Source organism: Anguilla anguilla, chromosome 16, assembly GCF_013347855.1.
Source record: "Anguilla anguilla isolate fAngAng1 chromosome 16, fAngAng1.pri, whole genome shotgun sequence".
Classification (NCBI taxonomy): Eukaryota; Metazoa; Chordata; class Actinopteri; order Anguilliformes; family Anguillidae; genus Anguilla; species Anguilla anguilla.
In genome coordinates, this window is record NC_049216.1 from 36,490,147 (window position 1) to 36,511,703 (window position 21,557).

At 46.7% G+C, this 21,557-nt stretch overlaps 1 protein-coding gene across 1 annotated transcript in view; it reads right to left on the minus strand.

Annotated features, from left to right (window-relative positions):
- The window catches only part of slc1a2b (solute carrier family 1 member 2b), a 58,011-nt gene extending 39,033 nt beyond the window's left edge, over positions 1 to 18,978 (minus strand). Inside the window, exon 1 of the mRNA XM_035396012.1 lies at positions 18,707 to 18,978. The gene's annotated coding sequence lies outside the window, so the exon portion shown is untranslated. The remainder of the gene's footprint in view (positions 1 to 18,706) is intronic.
- Between the last annotated feature and the right edge of the window lie 2,579 nt (positions 18,979 to 21,557).

Consider the following 21,557-nt stretch of genomic DNA (forward strand, 5'->3'; position numbering starts at 1 on the left):
TCTCTGTCTCTCTCTCACACACACACACACACACACTCTGTCATGTCTTTCAATCAGGCCATGGTTTTGTTGTTGTTGACACAAAGGGCAGGAATGGGATTTGATAACCAGTCCCCCATTTGGGTCATCAATAAAACAGCAGGACACCCGAATATGCAGAGAGAGGGGGGTAGGAAGGGAAAGAGAGAGAGAGAGAGATAGAGAGAGATAGAGTGAGCACAAAAGAGATATGGGGGAGAGAGAAAATTAAAATCCCATAGGCATTTGCAGGGGATTTCTTGTAGGTGTCAATAACCCCCCCCCCCCAAAAAAGCCCAGCATTAGCGGCCTGGTGCTCTGAGTACCTGGTTAGCCTAAAGCCTAGCGTTAGCGGCCTGGTGCTCTGAGTACCTGGTTAGCCTAAAACCCAGCGTTAGCAGCATTAGCGGCCTGGTGCTCTGAGTACCTCGTTAGCCTAAAGCCTAGCGTTAGCGGCCTGGTGCTCTGAGTACCTGGTTAGCCTAAAACCCAGCGTTAGCAGCATTAGTGGCCTGGTGCTCTGAGTACCTGGTTAGCCTAAAGCCTAGCGTTAGCGGCCTGGTGCTCTGAGTACCTGGTTAGCCTAAAACCCAGCACTAGCAGCGTTAGTAGCGTTAGCGGCCTGGTGCTCTGAGTACCTGGTTAGCCTAAAGCCCAGCATTAGCAGCATTAGCGGCCTGGTGCTCTGAGTGCCTGGTTAGCCTAAAGCCTAGCGTTAGCGGCCTGGTGCTCTGAGTACCTGGTTAGCCTAAAACCCAGCACTAGCAGCGTTAGTAGCGTTAGCGGCCTGGTGTTCTGAGTACCTGGTTAGCCTAAAGCCCAGCATTAGCAGCATTAGCGGCCTGGTGCTCTGAGTACCTGGTTAGCCTAAAGCCCAGCGTTAGCAGCATTAGCAGCCTGGTGCTCTGAGTACCTGGTTAGCCTAAAGCCCAGCGTTAGCAGCATTAGCGGCCTGGTGCTCTGAGTACCTGGTTAGCCTAAAGTCCAGCGTTAGCAGCATTAGCGGCCTGGTGCTCTGAGTACCTGGTTAGCCTAAAGCCCAGCGTTAGCAGTGTTGGTGGCCTGGTGCTCTGAGTACCTGGTTAGCCTAAAGCCCAGCGTTAGCAGTGTTGGTGGCCTGGTGCTCTGAGTACCTGGTTAGCCTAAAGCCCAGCATTAGCAGTGTTAGCAGCCTGGTGCTCTGAGTACCTGGTTAGCCTAAAGCCCAGCGTTAGCAGCATTATCAGCATTAGCAGCGTTAGTGGCCTGGAGTACCCGCGCTGGAAAGCGGGCCGCTATGTCATTAGCACAGCTGTGCGGATGGGTTTGACTGCGTTGTTTGATCACTGCAGTGAGCTCCCTGGGGGCTCATTAAAACAGCCAGCATCCCCCACCCCACCCATCACCAACGTTAGACAGAAAACGAGGAGGGGGGGGAGAGGGAAAGAGAGAGCAGGGGAGGTAGGCAGAGGGAGAGATAGAGAGAGAGGGGGGAGAGAGAGCAGGGGAGGTAGACAGAGAGAGATACAGAGAGAGCGGGGGAAGAGAGAGCTGGGGAGGTAGATAGAGAGAGAGGGGAGAGATAGAAAGAGAGAAAGAGGTGTTAGAGCCAGTGGGCTCAATGCTTGTACTACCAGAAAGTCACAGTTGTTAGATCTATGCTAGCTGCAGGACACTGGTATTCAGTGCTCACAATAGGATTTGTGATGTGCTGTTAAAACGTCGACATGCTGTACGGCAGCAGATCACAGAACACAGAACACAGAACACAGATCACAGATCACAGAACACAGATCACAGAACACAGAACACAGATCACAGAACACAGATCACAGAACACAGAACACGGGGCAGTCAGGAGACGCGTGGAAAGAGCAGGACTGCAGCACAGCCAGAGGTATTCACACGGTTCTGCCTGCAAAGAACCAGAACCAGCCGCACCAGAACTACACCGGCCACACAGTTCTGCCTGCAAAGAACCAGACTCACCAGAGATACCCCAGTGGCCATTCTCACCTGGGCGTGCTGGTTTGGCTCAGATAAACAGGTGAGCCAGGATTCTATTCAGGTGTATCCACCCTGGCCCACCCAACCCCTCACAGTCAGTGCATGCCAAACTGGATTCAGCAACGGGCCAGAACAGTGTTATCAGCACGTGCGCATGCCTGCAAGTCTTAATGAATGCCAACTCACACCCACACACATGCATCGCTTAAACACACAGCCCTTTGCAAAGGCTCACCACACAGCCCATAAAGTCAATTCCCATCAAGCCCGTTCAGGGTATTGTACACTCTAACACTAAAATGAGAGGACTAAGGAAGATGGATCGTCCTGTAGTAATTGCACACAGTAGCAGCTGACATGCCATGGACAACCTAATATGTCATCTCCCTCCTTTTAACCCATTGGGTCTGTGTTCTGTGTCCAATCGGATGTTTTGTTTTGTTTTAATCCCCAAAGGTAGCGATTGGGCAAAATCACTGGGAGAAGTATCAGAGTAAAAATGAAAGGGAGGGGACTTTTAAAAAGGAGACAGTCTGCACATGGGACATTGATGTTGGGAGGATTTTCAGGAAAAATATTATATTGCATTACCACCATTTAGCAGACACATAATTCTGGTGCACAATCCCACAATTGGAGGCTGTACGCTAATATGGCTAGGCTATGCACTCCATACCTACATCTCCACTCACAAATTATGCATTTTTTACACAGCATGGATTTGGCTGACAGTGATAATGCTGCACACTGAGTTACAGTACTACACACTTTTACACACCAGCGCGTAGATCTGCACACTTTCACACACCGGTGGGTAGATCTACACACTTTCACACACTGGAGGGTAGATCTACACACTTTCACACACCAGTGCGTAGATCTGCACACTTTCACACACCAGTGCGTAGATCTGCACACTTTCACACACCAGTGTGTAGATCTGCACACTTTCACACACCGGAGGGTAGATCTACACACTTTCACACACCAGTGCGTAGATCTGCACACTTTCACACACCAGTGCGTAGATCTGCACACTTTCACACACTGGAGGGTAGATCTACACACTTTCACACACCGGAGGGTAGATCTACACACTTTCACACACCGGTGGGTAGATCTACACACTTTCACACACCAGTGCGTAGATCTACACACTTTCACACACCGGTGGGTAGATCTACACACTTTCACACACACCGGTGGGTAGATCTACACACTATCACACCGGAGGGTAGATCTACACACTTTCACACACCGGAGGGTAGATCTACATACTTTCACACACACCAGTGGGTAGATCTACATACTTTCACACACACCAGTGGGTAGATCTACACACTATCACACCGGAGGGTAGATAGCCTTTTAAATATTTCCTTTCATGACCTCCTTTTCGGTTTTCCCATTCAGAAAAGCTTAGGACTATTCACCCCATCTCCACTCAATTTATGCTAATTACAGGGACTGAAAGGATCTCTTGAAGGGCCCGAATGAAATAAATGGCAATTAAGAACTTCTTGGCGCAACAGAAAGAACCCGCTGCAATTCCCTCGAGCTGCGCGCCTTTTTTAACATCGCGGCTCCCCGGCAAAGCGCCAGACATTTGAGCCGTTCCCAGAATCGGATCACCAGCCCTGAAATACGAGTGTCTGAGCGAATGAACTCGAGCAGTGATGGCAGGGCATCTGCCCGAGGCTGCTGTGCGTTGCAGCTGGGCGGGATAAGTGGGATTCTTGTGAAATGTGGGAAGAGGCGACGAACTGTCATCTGAACAGAGTGGCGCTTCCCGCTACCTGTCATCGCCTCCGACACTTCAGATCTAACGCGCTATCGAACTGTTTGGTAATCTGCTGTTGCCGTGACATCGATAGCGGCCGAGGAGGGTAACATACTATAACATAAAAAATATACATATAGCGAGGTTAAAAATAAATCACGGCCACAACTTGTGGGCTATAGCACCTTTATAAATTCACGTTCGGAAAAGTTCTTTTTTTTTAACAGAACAATAATTTACCCGACACCATGCGCTATTACAATACAATTTAACAACATATTTTCTTTAAATTGGCTGTGATGGGGTTACTGAAAGATAATACCGAAACGCCGTGTGTTTTCGTATTGTGATGGATGTGATAGGCGAATTAGTTCTCCGCTTTAGTGCGCTTTCTTCAAAAGCATGGCATAGCACGGGCCCCGTGCTGTTCCGTATGGGCGCTGTCCTTTCAGAACCAGGAATCGCTAAACGCGCAGCTTTTCAGTTGTTGCACAGCAACGGAGCCCCCGTGTTGTTGAAATAAATCGTTTGGTCTTATGAAAAACAGAGAGAGACAGCTTAAAATATTATATCTAGTCTTACTGGCGGTCATAACAAGCAGTTGTTAGCGTACAGCGCTGTTTGGAATCTCGCCAAAGGGGCGCAGCCGCACTGTAAACTATGAATGGCAGCGTTCTGAACATGAATGGCACTGTTCTGAACAGAGAGAGCTGCCGGTCGGGAGAGGGGTATGGTATTTTGCAATGCCCTGTTTTTCTTTCCGCTTCCGCCACGGTTTTCTGAACAATGTAAATATTTTCACAGCCCGATAAAGTAATGGAATGTTTCTGCCCTGCTTCTGAACTCTAGTCCCGCACATTAATAATGTATTATTAGGGCCTCTAATTAACATTAATTTCATTTTCATTCGCGCTTTCATTTTCTGTCAAGTTTTCCAGTGAGTCGGAGTTTAATGTGGAGCTAATCCTCTATGGCCGCTTTGGAGAGCTCATCCCTTTACTAGCTGCAAAAACCTCGAACAGAGATTTGTGCTACAAAACCGAAATTACTCCAAATCCCCCGGCCAGTGCTAATCCCCCTTTACAACGGAGATGTGTAAATCCCTCTGTCGCTCCTCGAGCTCTAAACATCAAGTTACACCATTATAGCATACGCGCGCGGGTGCCTGCCGCGGATTTGCGTTTTGGAATGCCACTAGAATTTCAGATAGCTTCGGCAGATTTACGTGGCCCACCCAGCGACCCCCACCCCCAGTACAGGCTTTTCTCTCTACCATATGCTGGTACCTGTGACACACGTTTGTCTTTCGCCTTCTACAATCAGAGATATGTTTGCACGTGGCATAGGCCTGTCCTTTTACAGTATTTGGCGAATGCTATTGTCACATTGGAAAAGACGTCATAATAGCAGTCATTCGTGCATGATTCTTGTATTGTGTGTAAAACATGACGAGCAGTGCTCCAAATGGAAGTGCGTTTCGGGAAACAAGTACAAGCCGACCTGCCTCAGTGATCAGACAGTAGCCATACGGAACGCGTATGTGAATGGTTAATGAATTTAGACAACTTGGTGAACCGTGATTCAGTTAAAGTGACGGTATGATTTAATTTTATTTGTTAGCATCTTAAGCAGCCTACGCTCACACATTGGTGGGGGAAATCATGCTGTTGAGCCTTAAAATTAAGCCAAGGATGACTAATTGGTTTAGTGCCATATACATAAGCGTCATTTCCAGTTTGGTATTTAGTTGAAGTCACTGAGCTTCTCAGAATTATAAATATGAGGGTGAGGTGTAGCAGGCGGATGGGGGGTCACTGGCAGGACACTGAATGGTGAGAGTGACGGTGGGGGGTGGAGGGGGGGGGGGGGTAAGTTTGGTCCAGCTGGTACATCACTTTACATGTGGGAATGTTTTAACCCTATTTTCTCCTCCACAAATGCAAACACAAACAGAACACACATCGCTCAGGGGCCTAAACTAACAGAAAACACATCGGCCTAAACCAGCTACACTGCTGAGACAACATACTGCTCAGAGAGCACGTCAGATGTTGAAAAATAAATATAAAAAATAAAAATAAAAAAAAAGCAAAGTGGTTTTGTCTGCAGCTACTGTTAATCGATACAGGAGTAAAACGTCACCATGGTGACGCGTAAACAAAAGCGCGGTTGCCGTCGGAGACGCTGTTTTGCTGGATGGCAGAATGAAAGGGACCCCCACGCTGCTTCCGCCCCGCAGGGCTTTGTCAGGTGGACACAGGTCCGTGAAACCTCCCTGACACCACACAACACTCGGGGAACGACCGCTTCAGGGGGCTGGGCTTTCGCCAACGCTATCGGATAATTCGCCACAGCGCCGGGCTCCGTGGGCGAGGGGCCCCACAGCCCGCCTGAGAGGCGCGGTTTCTCCCGAACAGCGTGAGGAGAACCCGCGCGGCGTTCTGGCGTTCGACCGCGGCGCCTTCGAAACGCTGAGGGCCTGACGAACGCACCGACGTACGGAACTGTGGCGGCCGAATGGGGGACGCGCAGGAGCAGAGTGATTACGGATCGGTAGACGGACAGAGAGATTAATAAAGATTCTAATTAACTAGCGCATGGAGCTGCGAGCCAAATCGCAAACAAAACCCCTTCTGTTTGAGACCGTCACCGTGGCGAGCAAGCTCCTGGGACAGCCAGGGGCTCCAGAAGAATGGCCCAGTTTAGTTGGGGAGGGGGGTGGGGGTGATGGGGTGGGTGGGTGAAAGTTTGTTTGCAGCCTCCAGAGCTGGGAAAACTGCAGCTCTTGGGGGGGCGGGCGGGTGGGCACGAAGGGGAGGGGGGATTTGGGGACGGATTTCGGGATGTTTTCCCGTTTTGCTTTCAAAGGGAGGTGACAAATGGGCGATGAAGGGAATTGTTGTGGGTTCCGCAGAGCAAGCCGAGGGGTAAACAGGCTGGGTTCGGCTCTCCACTGGCCTCTCCGGAAGGAGGTAGATGGATGGGAGATGGGGGGAGGGGGTACATGAAGGGGCCAGTTTAGGGAGGAAAGGGGGAGGGGAGGTTGGGGTTACAATTTGGAGAGCAGGCATTGAATCTAGCTCTCAGTTCTCATGCATGTCATTCTTTGGCTCTCAGAGTGTCAAAATTCCTGCAAGTCTCCGCAATTAACAGAACAAGTACTGGCTGTGTCCACTGGCCCTACAGCTCATACCGACTGTGTCCACTGGCCCTACAGCTCATACCGACTGTGTCCACTGGCCCTACAGCTCATACCGGCTGTGTCCACTGGCCCTACAGCTCGTATCGGCTGTGCTCCAGGCCCTACAGCTCGTATCGGCTGTGCTCCAGGCTCTACAGCTCGTATCGGCTGTGCTCCAGGCCCTACAGCTCGTATCGGCTGTGCTCCAGGCCCTACAGCTCGTACTGGCTGTGCTCCAGGCCCTACAGTGAGGGTGTGGCCTGTGCCATTTTCTCAGTCTCTGAGTTTGGGGAGGAAGCTGAAACAGGCTCTAAGTGCCCAGGCAATAACCCAACATTCAGCAACCCCACACAGTCACCCTCAAGCTCCGCTCACAACCCCACACAGAGCTCCGCTCACAACCCCACACAGTCACCCTCCAGCTCCGCTCACAACCCCACACAGTCACCCTCCAGCTCCGCTCACAACCCCACACAGTCACCCTCCAGCTCCACTCACAACCCCACACAGTCACCCTCCAGCTCCGCTCACAACCCCACACAGTCACCCTCCAGCTCCGCTCACAACCCCACACAGTCACCCTCCAGCTCCACTCACAACCCCACACAGTCACCCTCCAGCTCCGCTCACAACCCCACACAGTCACCCTCCAGCTCCGCTCACAACCCCACACAGTCACCCTCCAGCTCCGCTCACAACCCCACACAGTCACCCTCCAGCTCCGCTCACAACCCCACACAGTCACCCTCCAGCTCCGCTCACAACCCCACACAGTCACCCTCCAGCTCCGCTCACAACCCCACACAGTCACCCTCAAGCTCCGCTCACAACCCCACACAGTCACCCTCCAGCTCCGCTCAGCAGCGACACCAATGACTCCCCCCACCCCCACCCTCACCCCATGCCGGACAGGAGCGGGGGGGCAGCCAGCGGGGCAGGCTGCCACCGAGGGGGCCTCTGTGTGCCCCGGGGTAATTTAGGACCCCGTAACTCGGGGTGCATCGGGAGCCGTTTGTTCTGATGAAGTCTCCCATCGGTTTTTAATGATTTCTAAATTTTGCTTAATTAGTATTCTTTTCTGAGCACACAATGGCAGGATGGGCATGGGACAGAAAGAGCCACCCCCCCAGCTCCCCCCCGTTCCCCGATCCCCGCTCCCCAGCACTCTTTCATGACTCCTCCTAGCACTCCTCGTGATTCCCTCTCCCCCCCACAACCCTCACCCTCAACCCCCCCCCCCCCATGCCCCAAAAGAGGTGCCAAATAGTACATGGGTAACGCTGGAGAACGGGGCCTTGAAACACAACCCGATCCCGCTGGTGAATGTTCTTACTGGTCATAATAAGTCACAGGTAAATAAACTTTACTCTGTGTTCATAGTGTGTGCTACTGGTTTATAATCTTTATAACCTCATATCAGTAAACATGAGTCTTTTGCAAGGCTAACCTGCAGGAAAATACACACATTATTACGAGTTCCGGTTGCACAACATCATGTACAACACTTCAGTGCCCCATTTCCCCTCGGTGAACCTCACTGGGTACGCTGACCTTTGCTCTGTCTCATCACCAATAATTTACCATAAATTAGGCTGTTTTCTCAACACAGCTCTGCTTTCATGCTCCAGTTTGCGTTTGGGTTTCAGGAGTGAAGCAGCTCCAGCACGCCATTGCTGAGTGTGACATGTACGCTGCACATGCCTGCTTTACTTCACTGTTTTTGGGTTCTGCATCTATTCTGCAGAATATTTTGCCCAATTTTCTTCCTTTCTCTCAACAGAACAGTTCTCACTCTGCCATGAAAACCACAGTCAGCCAACAGTCATTTATCCCAATAAAATAGAATTTTTAATTTTTGTGTTTTTTAAAGAGAGAAGCTGATGCAAAATAGATTCTGAGCCAGAAGAGGGATCTGAATTCCAGTCCTGGGGGACCTGCAGGCTTCTGTGGTTTCCTTTCAATCAGCTGCTGGTTTAGGCCTTGGAAACACGTTGCGTGGACTCTCGCCATCCAATTACTTCATTTAAGCCCTTAAGTGATTAAATAAACCTCAAGCCAACAAAGACTGTGGTCCCTCAGGTAAAAGCTGCTATCCCAAAACCTGTTCAGTCCAAATGTTTGCCTCTATTTTTACCCAACATCAGAGTCGGTGTCCAATTTGGACAAATTCTGTACTCTCCTTTAAGAGTAAATTCACCCCCCCCCCCCCCCCACAACCTAATCGCTGAACCGAATGAATTAATGCACCTGCAGTCACAGGTAAGTGAACCTGGCTTTTAAAAACACTGATTATTAAAAGAAGCTCTTTTTCCCCACAGGGATAGTGCTCTGCAGATGCAGGAAATCTCTGATGTTTTACCGCTTTTAATTTGACACTAAGCCACTGTGTCAGCTCAGCTGTCTGAAGGAGGTCTTCTGTGAGTCACGGTCCATCTAGACCATCTGCAGCACAGAAGCAGAATGAGGTCCGTCCCAAACAGAACTACAGGCCCCACAAACCCCACAGAATGAGGTCCGTCCCAAACAGAACTACAGGCCCCACAATCCCCACAGAACGAGGTCCGTCCCAAACAGAACTACAGGCCCCACAAACCCCGCAGAATGAGGTCCGTCCCAAACAGAACTACAGGCCCCACAAACCCCACAGAATGAGATCCATCCCAAACAGAACTACAGGCCCCACAAACCCCACAGAATGAGGTCCGTCCCAAACAGAACTACAGGCCCCACAAACCCCACAGAATGAGGTCCGTCCCAAACAGAACTACAGGCCCCACAAACCCCACAGAATGAGGTCCGTCCCAAACAGAACTACAGGCCCTGCAATCCCCACAGAATGAGGTCCGCCTCAAGCAGAACTACAGGCCCCACAAACCCCACAGAATGAGGTCCATCCCAAACAGAACTACAGGCCCTGGCTTGGAAACACCGCTCTGGCTAACATGCTGGTGATTTTGCAGGGACTGACATGTTCAAATACCCTGGAGTGTTCTCACGCAGGCTGGGATCCTTATGGCAGGTGATTGATCCGGTTTAATCCAGCTGTAAGAATAATCGGTATCAATTACAGTAGCACCCAAACTGGACAACTGCCAAGACGATGAGTAACATTACTGGTGTCCCGTAAGGGCATGTTCCATGCTGATTCTGCTTGGGACTGTTCTGCTGATTCTGCTTGGGACTGTTCTGATGATTCTGCTTGGGACTGTTCTGCTGATTCTGCTTGGGACTGTGCTGCTGATTCTGCTTGGGACTGTGCTGCTGATTCTGCTTGGGACTGTTCTGCTGATTCTGCTTGGGACTGTTCTGCTGATTCTGCTTGGGACTGTTCTGCTGATTCTGCTTGGGACTGTTCTGATGGCGATTTTGAGGGGCCTCAGAAGCGAGACAGGGGGACAGGACGGGACGGGACGGGGGACGGTGGGGGGGGGGGTGGGGGATGGGCGTAACAGCCTGGGCGGCGGGGGGGTGGGGGGGGGGGGGGTCACGTGAGGTCCATCGGGAGAAAGCAGAGTGGTGTCCAGCAGAGATCAGTAAGAGTGCCGGCTGCCCTGTGTTGACTGGGCCCCCCCCCCCCCCAGAACAGAACAGGGGATTGTTTGTTCAGCTCGTCTGTCTCACCTCCCTGTGGTTTCAAGGCCTAAGGCTGTGTGTGTGTGTGTGTGTGGGGGGGGGGGTGTATTTGAGAGTTTAACTGTCTTCATGCTAATTTATTGGCAGGAAAAGTATGATATTCAAAACCATTAACTATTAGTATCACTATGTTTTCTCTCTCTCTCTGCTGCTCTCTCTCACACTCTGTCTCTCTCTCTCTCTGCCCATCTCTCTCTCTCTCTGTTTCTCTCTCTCTCTCTGCCCATTTCTCTCTCTCTGTTTCTTTCTCTATGTCCCTCTCTCTCCTGTTATTTGGGTGATCTGTGAAGCTGAGGCCCTGTGAGGGGAGGGATTATGGGATATTCTGAAGAGAAAGAGGCAGGGTTAATGCAGGACAGGAGATAATGCACCAGAGCAGGACAGAACGTGCAGCCCGCCTTCCGTGGGAGGAGTCAAAGGTCAGCGACTAATCTTCACTGTAAAAGCGCAGCGACTGTTAGCATGGGGTCTGAGTGCAGCCCTGTTAGCATGGGGCCTGAGTGCAGCCTTGTTAGCATGGAGCCTGAGTGCAGCTCTGTTAGCATGGGGTCTGAGTGCAGCCCTGTTAGCATGGAGCCTGAGTGCAGCTCTGTTAGCATGGGGTCTGAGTGCAGCCCTGTTAGCAGGGAGCCTGAGTGCAGCTCTGTTAGCATGGGGTCTGAGTGCAGCCCTGTTACCCTGGAGCCTGAGTGCAGCCCAGTTAGCATGGGGCCCCTGTTAGCATGGGGCCTGAGTGCAGCCCTGTTAGCATGGAGTCTGAGTGCAGCCCTGTTAGCATGGGGTCTGAGTGCAGCCCTGTTAGCATGGGGTCTGAGTGCAGCCCTGTTAGCATGGAGCCTGAGTGCAGCCCTGTTAGCATGGGGCCTGAGTGCAGCCCTGTTAGCATGGGGTCTGAGTGCAGGCCTGTTAGCATGGAGTCTGAGTGCAGCCCTGCTAGCATGGGGCCTGAGTGCAGCCCTGTTAGCATGGGGCCTGAGTGCAGCCCTGTTAGCATGGGGTCTGAGTGCAGGCCTGTTAGCATGGAGTCTGAGTGCAGCCCTGTTAGCATGGGGCCTGAGTGCAGCCCTGTTAGCATGGGGTCTGAGTGCAGGCCTGTTAGCATGGAGTCTGAGTGCAGCCCTGTTAGCATGGGGCCTGAGTGCAGCCCTGTTAGCATGGGGTCTGAGTGCAGGCCTGTTAGCATGGAGTCTGAGTGCAGCCCTGTTAGCATGGGGCCTGAGTGTAGCCACAGCAGCCCTGTTAGCATGGGGTCTGAGTGTAGCCACAGCAGCCCAGTTAGCATTACCAGCTTTTAATTTCTCAGGGAAATCTCCAGCCTGTCTCTGGCGCTCTCATGGTCTTTTCCGTTCCATTTTCAAAACATGTACATTTTGTTTTTAAAAATATCCGTATTTGGATACCCATTCTGGCCTCTGACATAGAACCCTTCATCCACTGTTCCCTTGGCAACAACCCCCAGCATGTCCTTCCCTCCACCCCGCTCATTTACTGCATGCTCTGCCAACCCTGTTCCAAATCCCTCCCCTTAATCTCTGGCCCAGGTGAATGGACATGCCCCCGCTTAAAGCCACACCCCTTACATCACAGATCCGCCCCTTGCCCCTCCTCTTTCAGATCCCACTCAGATCTGTGAAAAATGGACCGTTGCAGTTATAAGTATACTCCCACAGGGCCAATCACATCTCTTAGCCCCACAGGGCCAATCACATCTCTTAGCACATCTCTTAGCCCCACAGGGCCAATCACATCTCTTAGCACATCTCTTAGCCCCACAGGGCCAATCACATCTCTTAGCACATATCTCTTAGTTCCACAGGGCCAATCACATCTCTTAGCACATATCTCTTAGTTCCACAGGGACAATCACATCTCTTAGCACATATCTCTTAGTTCCACAGGGACAATCACATCTCTTAGCACATATCTCTTAGTTCCACAGGGACAATCACATCTCTTAGCACATATGTCTTAGTTCCATAGGGACAATCACATCTCTAACAACATATGTCTTAGTCCTATGAAGCCTAAAGCTACGGCAGCAGTTCAGTCTTTCAATGCATTTCTCTGTCTGAATATTTATTTAGTGAACATGTTATATTTTGCTTGCAGTTTATTGAGAAGGTGCCAATTGTTCTTCAAGCAGGCAAACAATAGAGACATGCTTCTGCTTCCTGATAAAAGAGAGTCTCCATCAAAGCACAGCCCTAGACCCCAAAGGATTTAGATCCCCACATCAGCAGTCTTCCTGAATGGGGACATTGTTCCTTCGACAAGTATCGTTTTTCATCTTACACCCCCTCCAACATCAGCTTCAACTTCCTGCCCCAGCGACCCAATTCCTCCCCCCACCCCACACACCACCCCTGAGTGACATCTACCCTAATTAAACTAACAGACGTCTGTGGCTTTTTTAAAGATCCCTCTCGGAGGAACATGTTTACGCCGCACTCTGCGTGTGCTCTGGGGCCTCAGAACCATCTGCTTCGCTACGCATCACTTCCTGTCCGAGATCCTGCCCCTGACTGCCAGACCAACCAAATCACAACTAAAACACAACCAAAACACCACCAAAACACAACCAAAGCACAACCACATCACAACCAAAACACCACCAAAGCACAATCAAGGCACAACCAAAACACAACCAAAGCACAACCACATCACAACCACATCACAACCAAAACACAACCAAAGCACAACCACATCACAACCAAAGCACACCCAATATACAACCAAAACACAACCAATGCACAACAAAGATAAAACCGTCCATCCATCCATTATCTACACCGGCTGATACTGCGAACAGAACGTAGGCACAGTGTTTGGAGCTGTGAAATGGACTCGGAGAAGTGGATGGGTTTTCACACCATATTTTATCACCACCTAAAAATAGATGAATGATCATTCTGTCCTTTAATTTTTCACCCCCCCCCCCCCCCCATTATCCTCAGACTGCCTGCCAGAGTTCCTCCCAGATTAGAATGCTGGTATTTTCATGATCTTATCATTAGTGAAGATAAACCGGAGTTGGAATTAAGGTTGCTTTCCAGATCTGTTCTTCCACCACACCCCCTCACCTGATGAAACCACACAGGTAAGGGGACTTCTGCCGTTATTCAGTCTCTAAAATTCAGGTAACAGGACCTTTGGCCCTCCTTTCCTCAGGTACTAATGGTCCCCTCTACTGTTTATCCGAAGAGACCAAGGTCCAAGAGCAAAACGCAAAACAAGGAGGGGACGTTCTTTTCTGTCGTAAAGTTTCTGAAAGATAATAAAGTGTGGAGTACTTGCTGCAAGTACAGACATGTTTTTTGTATACATTGAATATCTTGTTACCCCTTTCTAGAAATGGTGAAGGTCTGAGTGTGAATTTCAGTGCAAACAGTTGCCATGACTCCGTGGTGTGCTAAAAGAAAAACCTTGTTAGTTAATATCTCTGTTTCACAAGGAATTGATTAAATATGAATGCTTGGATATCAGGAGTTTAAAGGAGGAAATGTCCATTTCCCAGTGCCAGTCTGGCCTGTTTTCCCAGTGATTAATGGTGTGTTTGGTCCATTGGAATCTCAGGCATTTTGCTATGAGGGAAGCACAAAATAAAGAGAATGTTTCTCAAGCAAAAACACGTCTGAGAAAGAGTCCCACTGACAGATTCTCCCCACGTCATTCACCTCTGAGAACGTGTGCAAACATCTACACCTCTGTTTGCCGATGCCAATGACAGTCCAACATGCATGCCCCTGCTCGCACAAAAACCCACATATTATTTTCCGTTTTAGATTAGATTAAATGTCATTATTTAATTTCTCACGCTTTCAAATCAAAAGTGCATTCTACAGAAAACTGTCACAAAGACGCTTTACAGAAAAACAGAAAAATTAATCCCCAAAAGGCAAGACAAGGCCTTCATACAAGAGACTGGACTACCCCAAGATGTTAGAAGTGTTTTAGTGTTTGCCTGACAGAAAACACTCTGATGTGTTAGAAATCACACAGTTCATGATTTGTGAACAGGAACTGGGTGCTAAAAGGGATATGCTTGTGTCCTGTATCTCAGGGGGCATTAAATTATCTTCATTGAAAAAAAAACTTCTAAATCTCATACCACTGTGATCACATTCAGGAAATTAAAATTAAATTAAAGATCTATTTAAATTAAAACCATAAATGTAGCATTGCTCCAAAAACAAAACATACCCCATGCACACCACACACACACACACACACACACACTGACATACAGTACATCAGAGCACAAACATGCTTCAGTGACCTTCTGCTTTTCTGTTTCATTCATGTTACTCACCATGAGCAGCCTTCAGGTCAAAGACAGAGAAGATTTAACGCATGGACACTTTCCTTTTCAGATCCTCTTCATTTACATATGGGACCAGCATTCTATCAGACATCTGCCAAAGGGGATGTTTCTACCACCATTTTATTCTCAGATTTCACGCAAATGAATTTAATTTTAATAATGACCCAATGTGTTTACGTCTTATCCCAGACAGACAGACTCACACATACTTCCTTTCATTTTTAAAAATATTACTGGTTTCTACATTTGCAAATTCAAATCTTCCGTCCAAATTGAAGGCACCAGGTAAAACTTAAAGTAAATACAGAACCACCCAAACGTAAAGGTAACAGCACCAAGAGACTCTTGCCATGGTGTATGTGTGTCTATCGGCAAATGCATGTGTGTATTGCATAATGTATGACTTGATTAATTGATTTTTTTTGTACGTATGTATTTATTTATTTATACGTTTATTTATATATCTTATAAAATGTATTCATACAGCATATTTTACAAAGAATTTGTCATAATATGCTCCTCAGCATTCCTCGGCAAAATTATCTGGCAAAAGCAAGCCAAGGGCGACAGTGGAAAGATTAATTTCATTCTAAATAGTAATAACAGTTCGGTGAAAACTGAGGCTTATTCTAAATTGTGAGAAATATGCAGGAATTTTACTAGTTTCAAAAGTAAAAGTATTTCAAATAATTATTTGACGCAGGTGTTCATTTAATATGTGTGGAAATGAACGTTTCTCTCTGTATGTGCATGCACGTGTGCACGCATGTGTGTGCATGCATTCGTGTGCATGCATGTGTGTGCGAGTCCAAGAGTGAAGGTTTAGAGTAGGGAGCCGGGGGTTTGGAGGATCAGAATCGTTCACACACCCTTGTGTGCCCTCTCTCCTGAAGAGAGGGCATTTGTGTGTCTTCATTGTGACTAATCTCGGGGGAAAATCAATGGGTCTCCTGAGGTAAGGATCGGGGAGAAGATACAGGAGTGTGTCAGCTCTTAATTCCCATTAATATAAAGCCAAAGATACTTAGTGAGGATTATGATGGCATCACTCCCGCAATCAGAAAGCGATCATTCCAATACATTACAAGTTCACGAACCTGGTTCATTTATACTTTTATTAACTTTTATTCACTGCTGGTGCGCATCTGGCCGTCTGCAGTGCTTCTCAATCTCATAATTGAACCGCACGGTAGAACTACGTATCGCTACAAAGCCACGGTTGCAGTGCATAACTACTGTGTGCATCTATATTTTGCATGTACCGATCTTCGAGCTGTGTTCTCGGGGAATAAGAATAACCACAGCAACGACGTGGACGCAAAACACCGCGGCTCTGAAACGATAGAGAAGTGGGAGGAGCTTAGGGAAAAATAAATCATATGACTTGAGAATATTAACAACAGTGAACCTCCTTAAGGATACAAATTTTAGCGAGGAGCTATTTTTTTAACGAGAAATACTAAATAAATAACATTCCGAAAATCATGTAAATTATCAGCAGTCCATATTTATCAGTTTCAAACATTAGCAACATCCGACAAAATTAATTGAGAACAAATTTTAAAAGTCTGCCACTGCACGGTTTTTAGGCAAAATGATTGGTGAATGAACACAAACTGTACGGTCACGTATGAACCCGTAGTTGACTAACATCAAAGTATAATCAAAATAATTCTAATCCCTTTATACGTTTACGCAAATGTTTTAATAAAATAATTTGTGAGTAAAACTTGATGAATAGCGTGGATTTAAAGTTTATGACAATGAAACTAAGCACGTCCAGCGTTAAAAGTAGGTGGGATGCACATATGAGATTGGCAGTTGAGAATATTCATGTTGATTTGTAAATACATAAAGAGCAGTTCTCATCTCGTACTTTATGTATTTATTTATTTTTACTGAGTAACAATAACTTGGAAAGTAAAACAGGTTCACTAATTGTTATTCGGCAGTAACGGGCATCAAAGTCCTGGTGGATAGGGAACACTTTGCTTCCGTGTGGCTCGCGCATCAATGCGCAAATAACTCTCGGATGACAGACTGTCAGATATTCCTAAAAAAAAAATAAAAAAAAAAGAGAGAGAGAGTCCAGCTAATGGGAAATGAAAAATGGGGAGAGGAGTGTTTCAGGGAAAAATATAAAGTGAAGTGGATGGTGGCATTTCTATTAATTTTGGAATCGAGTAAATCTGAGTGGGATGAAATCACTTGACAGGGAATAAACGTCTCATAGTCTGTTCCATCGTACGATCTCACAATTTTTACATGTGGAAAAAGGTTGTGAAATGCATTGCTCTGTCGAAGAGTCAGGATCACAATTTGAATAGATAGACAGATAGTTAAAGTTAAAACCACATTTTAATCACTGTATCATAGTTGGGTGGGGGTTGAAACTCAGAGCTGTTCAATAAGATCCGTTTTTTCCTCTTTAAACTGCTTTTGATGCTGTGAAGAAACCTACGCTATAAAGCACTAATACACAACTGTAAACCTGCACGTTGTCAAACAAGGGGCACTGTAAAACACCACAGAGCATGACCATATTTGATTTACATCTGAATATCATAACAAGAGCCCACGCACAGATCTACTGTGAGACCTCTCTATTCAGAATCTCGTACACCTCAAGTTTGTGTATATACTGATATACACTGATACCTAACGTAAGTAACTCGTGTTGTTCTCCGCGAAAAAGAGGAGGACCCACGGGGATTCTGCGACCAATAATTGGGCGTATGTGGTACTCCTGTCTTGAATGGCACTTTAAAATTCCATAAATGAGGGTTCGTGCTGCACGACAGTAATGTGTTCTTAACTTGTTTCTGGCACCCGAGGAAGGTGTCCGCTCTCATTTTCCCGTTATATAGTATTAAAAAGGCGCCTCCCTGCACTAAAATACAGCTCATCTAGCCGCTCACGAAGATTTCTTTTCTCTCGCTCTCTCTCACACACACAAACACACACACTCTCTCTCCCCCTCTCTCTCTCGGACGTCTGCGCGTTACACGCGCCTGTGAACCTCGCGCCTAGCTAAGCACACGTAAATAGCTGGCATACCGCGCGCACTGATGTACAGGGTATTCGAGCAGGTGCACACAGGAACCAACACGGCAGCTGGGAAGTGGACCTCACATAATCATTCGGTGCAATGCCAGCGTTTAAACGCGTTAAAACAAACACCTGACACTCTGATAAAATTATACAACGGGCTGTTACTTCCGTGAGGTGACGACGAAGATAACAGATTAAAGTGGCCGATGTAGTAATCGAATGGAAAGCCGTGGTTGTGCACAGTGGACAAGTAGTAGCAATAGCATTATTGGTTGAATAAAATGCAGTTAAGATTTTTAGTTTTCCGTTTTTTTTGTTTGCTCGTTTTTTTTTTCAAATAGACTTATTCAAGAAAAGTAGGCTAATATTGCTCAACTTTACATTTAAAATGAACGCGCATTGATAATTACACACGAACACACGTGTTTTCAATCATTGATTGATCTCGCTTTTCCAATAGCCTATTCCACATCTCGTTCGATAAAATTGCAATTTATAGGTGATTTACGGATCCACACTGAGCATTGAGATATGGTGCCTGAATAAAATCGTGAAGAAATACCATTCTATTCCTTAAGATGCTAATTTATGTACGTGTATAGGCCATTATTCTTATTATTGCTGTTGTTATTGTTGTTGTAACTATGCTCTAATGGACATTGTTCTTACATACATTCATAATTTTGTGTTTGGACTGTTCAAGGTAGCCGACATGTATCAACTGGAAGACACTCACCTTTGTTTTCACTGGAGATTTTTGAAAGAAATAAGTTTCTATCTGTCTTCACCAGGCGCTTATTTTCTTCAACCCACTCTGCGGACGTTAAACTGTTGAAATTTCGATCCTTCAGTGCTTCCAGGATGTGAAGAAACACGCCAGAAACGAAACAGACGGATGTCTGTTTCTGTAATCCGTGGAGCTCCGTGCTCAACAATCCCACTGAATGAATTCTATCTCGCGCTCTCCTTCCTTCGCTCTCTCGCGCACACCCCCTCCTCTTTTCGCTTTCTTTCTTCCTCGTGCTTCGGAATGGTAACGCGCTCCTGACAATGATGGAATTCCTCCACCCCCCCCGTTAATTTTTAAACCTAGCTCTCCCCTTCTCTCTCTCGCACGCGCGCACACACGCACTTTTAAAATTATATTTTAGTTCAACTTAAAATCATCTTTTTATTAAACCGATGCGAAGCTACCCAGTTTACAATTCCACTGGCCATAACCTATGCTTCGTTTGTTGGGGGAAAAAATGTCCCACGGAACAACAACGGAACATCCAAATAGATTAAGCCAATGAAAATAACCTACTCGATGAAATCGGTTAGGAAATGCACGATCATTTTAAACCAATATTTTGGTAAAATGTTTTTTTAATGGCCAAGCGTAAATCAAAACTCCAGCAATAAATTCCCATAAGAATATCAAGGAGATGGGAAAGCCTTCGCCGAGGAATAATTTATCCGACGTATTTAATGATATTTGCGTACATTTCTGTATGTTGTTTGGATTCTGTTGCTGTAATGCATTTATTAATATGAATTGGCATAGCCCTAATAGCGGAATATGGTTAACTTCCACGATGAAACGGGATCATTAATGGTTATGTGAGAGAAATTAATTTGATTTGATTCGGTTCTGAATAAGTGGGGGGAAAATTACTTGTCGTGTTCCTGTTCAAAACTCACGTAAACATCATCTCACAGAATGACAACGATCTCCAGAACATGGCCGCAATAAATGTCTAAATAATGTTGGCACAAGAAGCCCCATTTATATATTTACTTATTTATTTATTAAGTAACCATAGATGGACCAACACAGCGCAAGCTTCATTTGGTGGAGAAGGGCTCAGGCCGGATGGGGTCAGGGTGAGCCTGGGTGTGGGGATGGGTGGGTACTGGACCCCCCCTTCAGATCCTGGGTAGTCATATGATATTTTAATGAAGCTGCTTAATGAGGATATAAATCTCAAACCTCAAAGGATGTTCTGTACAAATTAACTTGTGGTCTCAGAGGAAACTGAAAGAAATAAAGGTGTACTCCTATTGATGTTCAGTTCATTCCTCTGCGTATATCAGTTAGCTCTGTTTTAAACTCATCGAGGAACTGGTTCAATTGAATATTTTTATCAATATAAATACAATATGTACTTTTTAAATTTTACACACAAAATCGGCACAGTTCTTTTAATACCAACTACATTTAGTTGTCAATTAAAGTTTAATTATCATAAATGAAGACATACAGATTGAAATGCTAGTCTTAACTACTGCTTGTATTTTTTCCATAGACTGCGTTGTTGCCGTTCTCGTTGTTAGTGTTAACCAGTTTAACCTTCAGGGTCCAAGTTGAACTATGCGGTTGTTCCCTGTACTTGGACCGGTACTTCTCTCTAGGGGTTTCGTCATACTTGTTCCTGGTTATGGTTATACACTTTGTTGTACGTCGCTCTGGATAAGAGCGTCTGCCAAATGCCTGTAATGTAATGTAAAAATGCATTTGAGTAGAAACCTGCAGACATAATCGGGCCACAGGACTGTATATTTATAAAGAGTTATACCACTCAGGATGCAAAGCACATATTATGAGATTACAGTGCAGTAAAAAATAAAAATAATTTATTTAAATTTGAAATTTAAAAATTAAAGTTCTCAATTTGGCAGTCTAGAATCAAATGTGAAAAAGTTGAGCTCTCAATATTCTGAGGTCATAGGTCAAAAGTCTAAGCAAATCAGACAACTTGTCTTTTTTTTGTAACATCCTTGTGGATTTTGTGAAGAGTTAAGCCTAAAAACTCTTGAGACCAATCATACCTTAGAACTTTGTTCAGGAGGCTATGCAATGTCTGCATAAAGATCTTGTGTTCCAAATACAGAGAAAGAAACTGACTTTCAGCCATGAATGAGAAACAAACTGTGCCATCTGAGTGCCCTGTAAATATCTCTAACTCAGGTGAGCCTGGGGCTGGCGCAACTGATAGGCAGCGTGAAATATTGAGCCTGGTACAAATATATGCTCACTCTCAAAATCAAGAAGCAAATCAACTGAACAGACTTACATAATCTAAGGATAAACATGTCTGTATGATGATTATCTCTCTGATTGCTTGTCTGATTATTCAATGGGATTAATGGTTGTAAAGAATATGTGAGGTACATCTTACGGAGTGAAAAACAAATAATAATTAACTGGGAAGAAGGGGGTCAAGCTGCCACCAGCAGGGGCCACAGAAAGAATGAGGAGGAGAAAAGGCTAGCTTGGGACGGCCATTTCACTGGCGAGCTACACCTGCTGCAGAGGAGCCTGAGAGCTCACCTGTCAACAGGCACTCAGCTAGCAGGGTTCTGCCCTTAGCTGTGATAAATTTAGAGGGTGGAACGTTGGGGGGGAGGGGGGGGCATTAGAAGAGAGAGTAACCCTACCCTGAAAATATCCTCAAACCTGGTCAATGAGGTTCCGCAATGTCACATGAAAGTCGCTCTCTGTTGTGGTTACAGGCGCTGCACCCCCCACCCCCCTCCCCCCCCCCCAGGGACTGGAACATCCTCCCTGAAGAAGCGTAGGTAACAGTGCCTCTCCTTCATCCGTT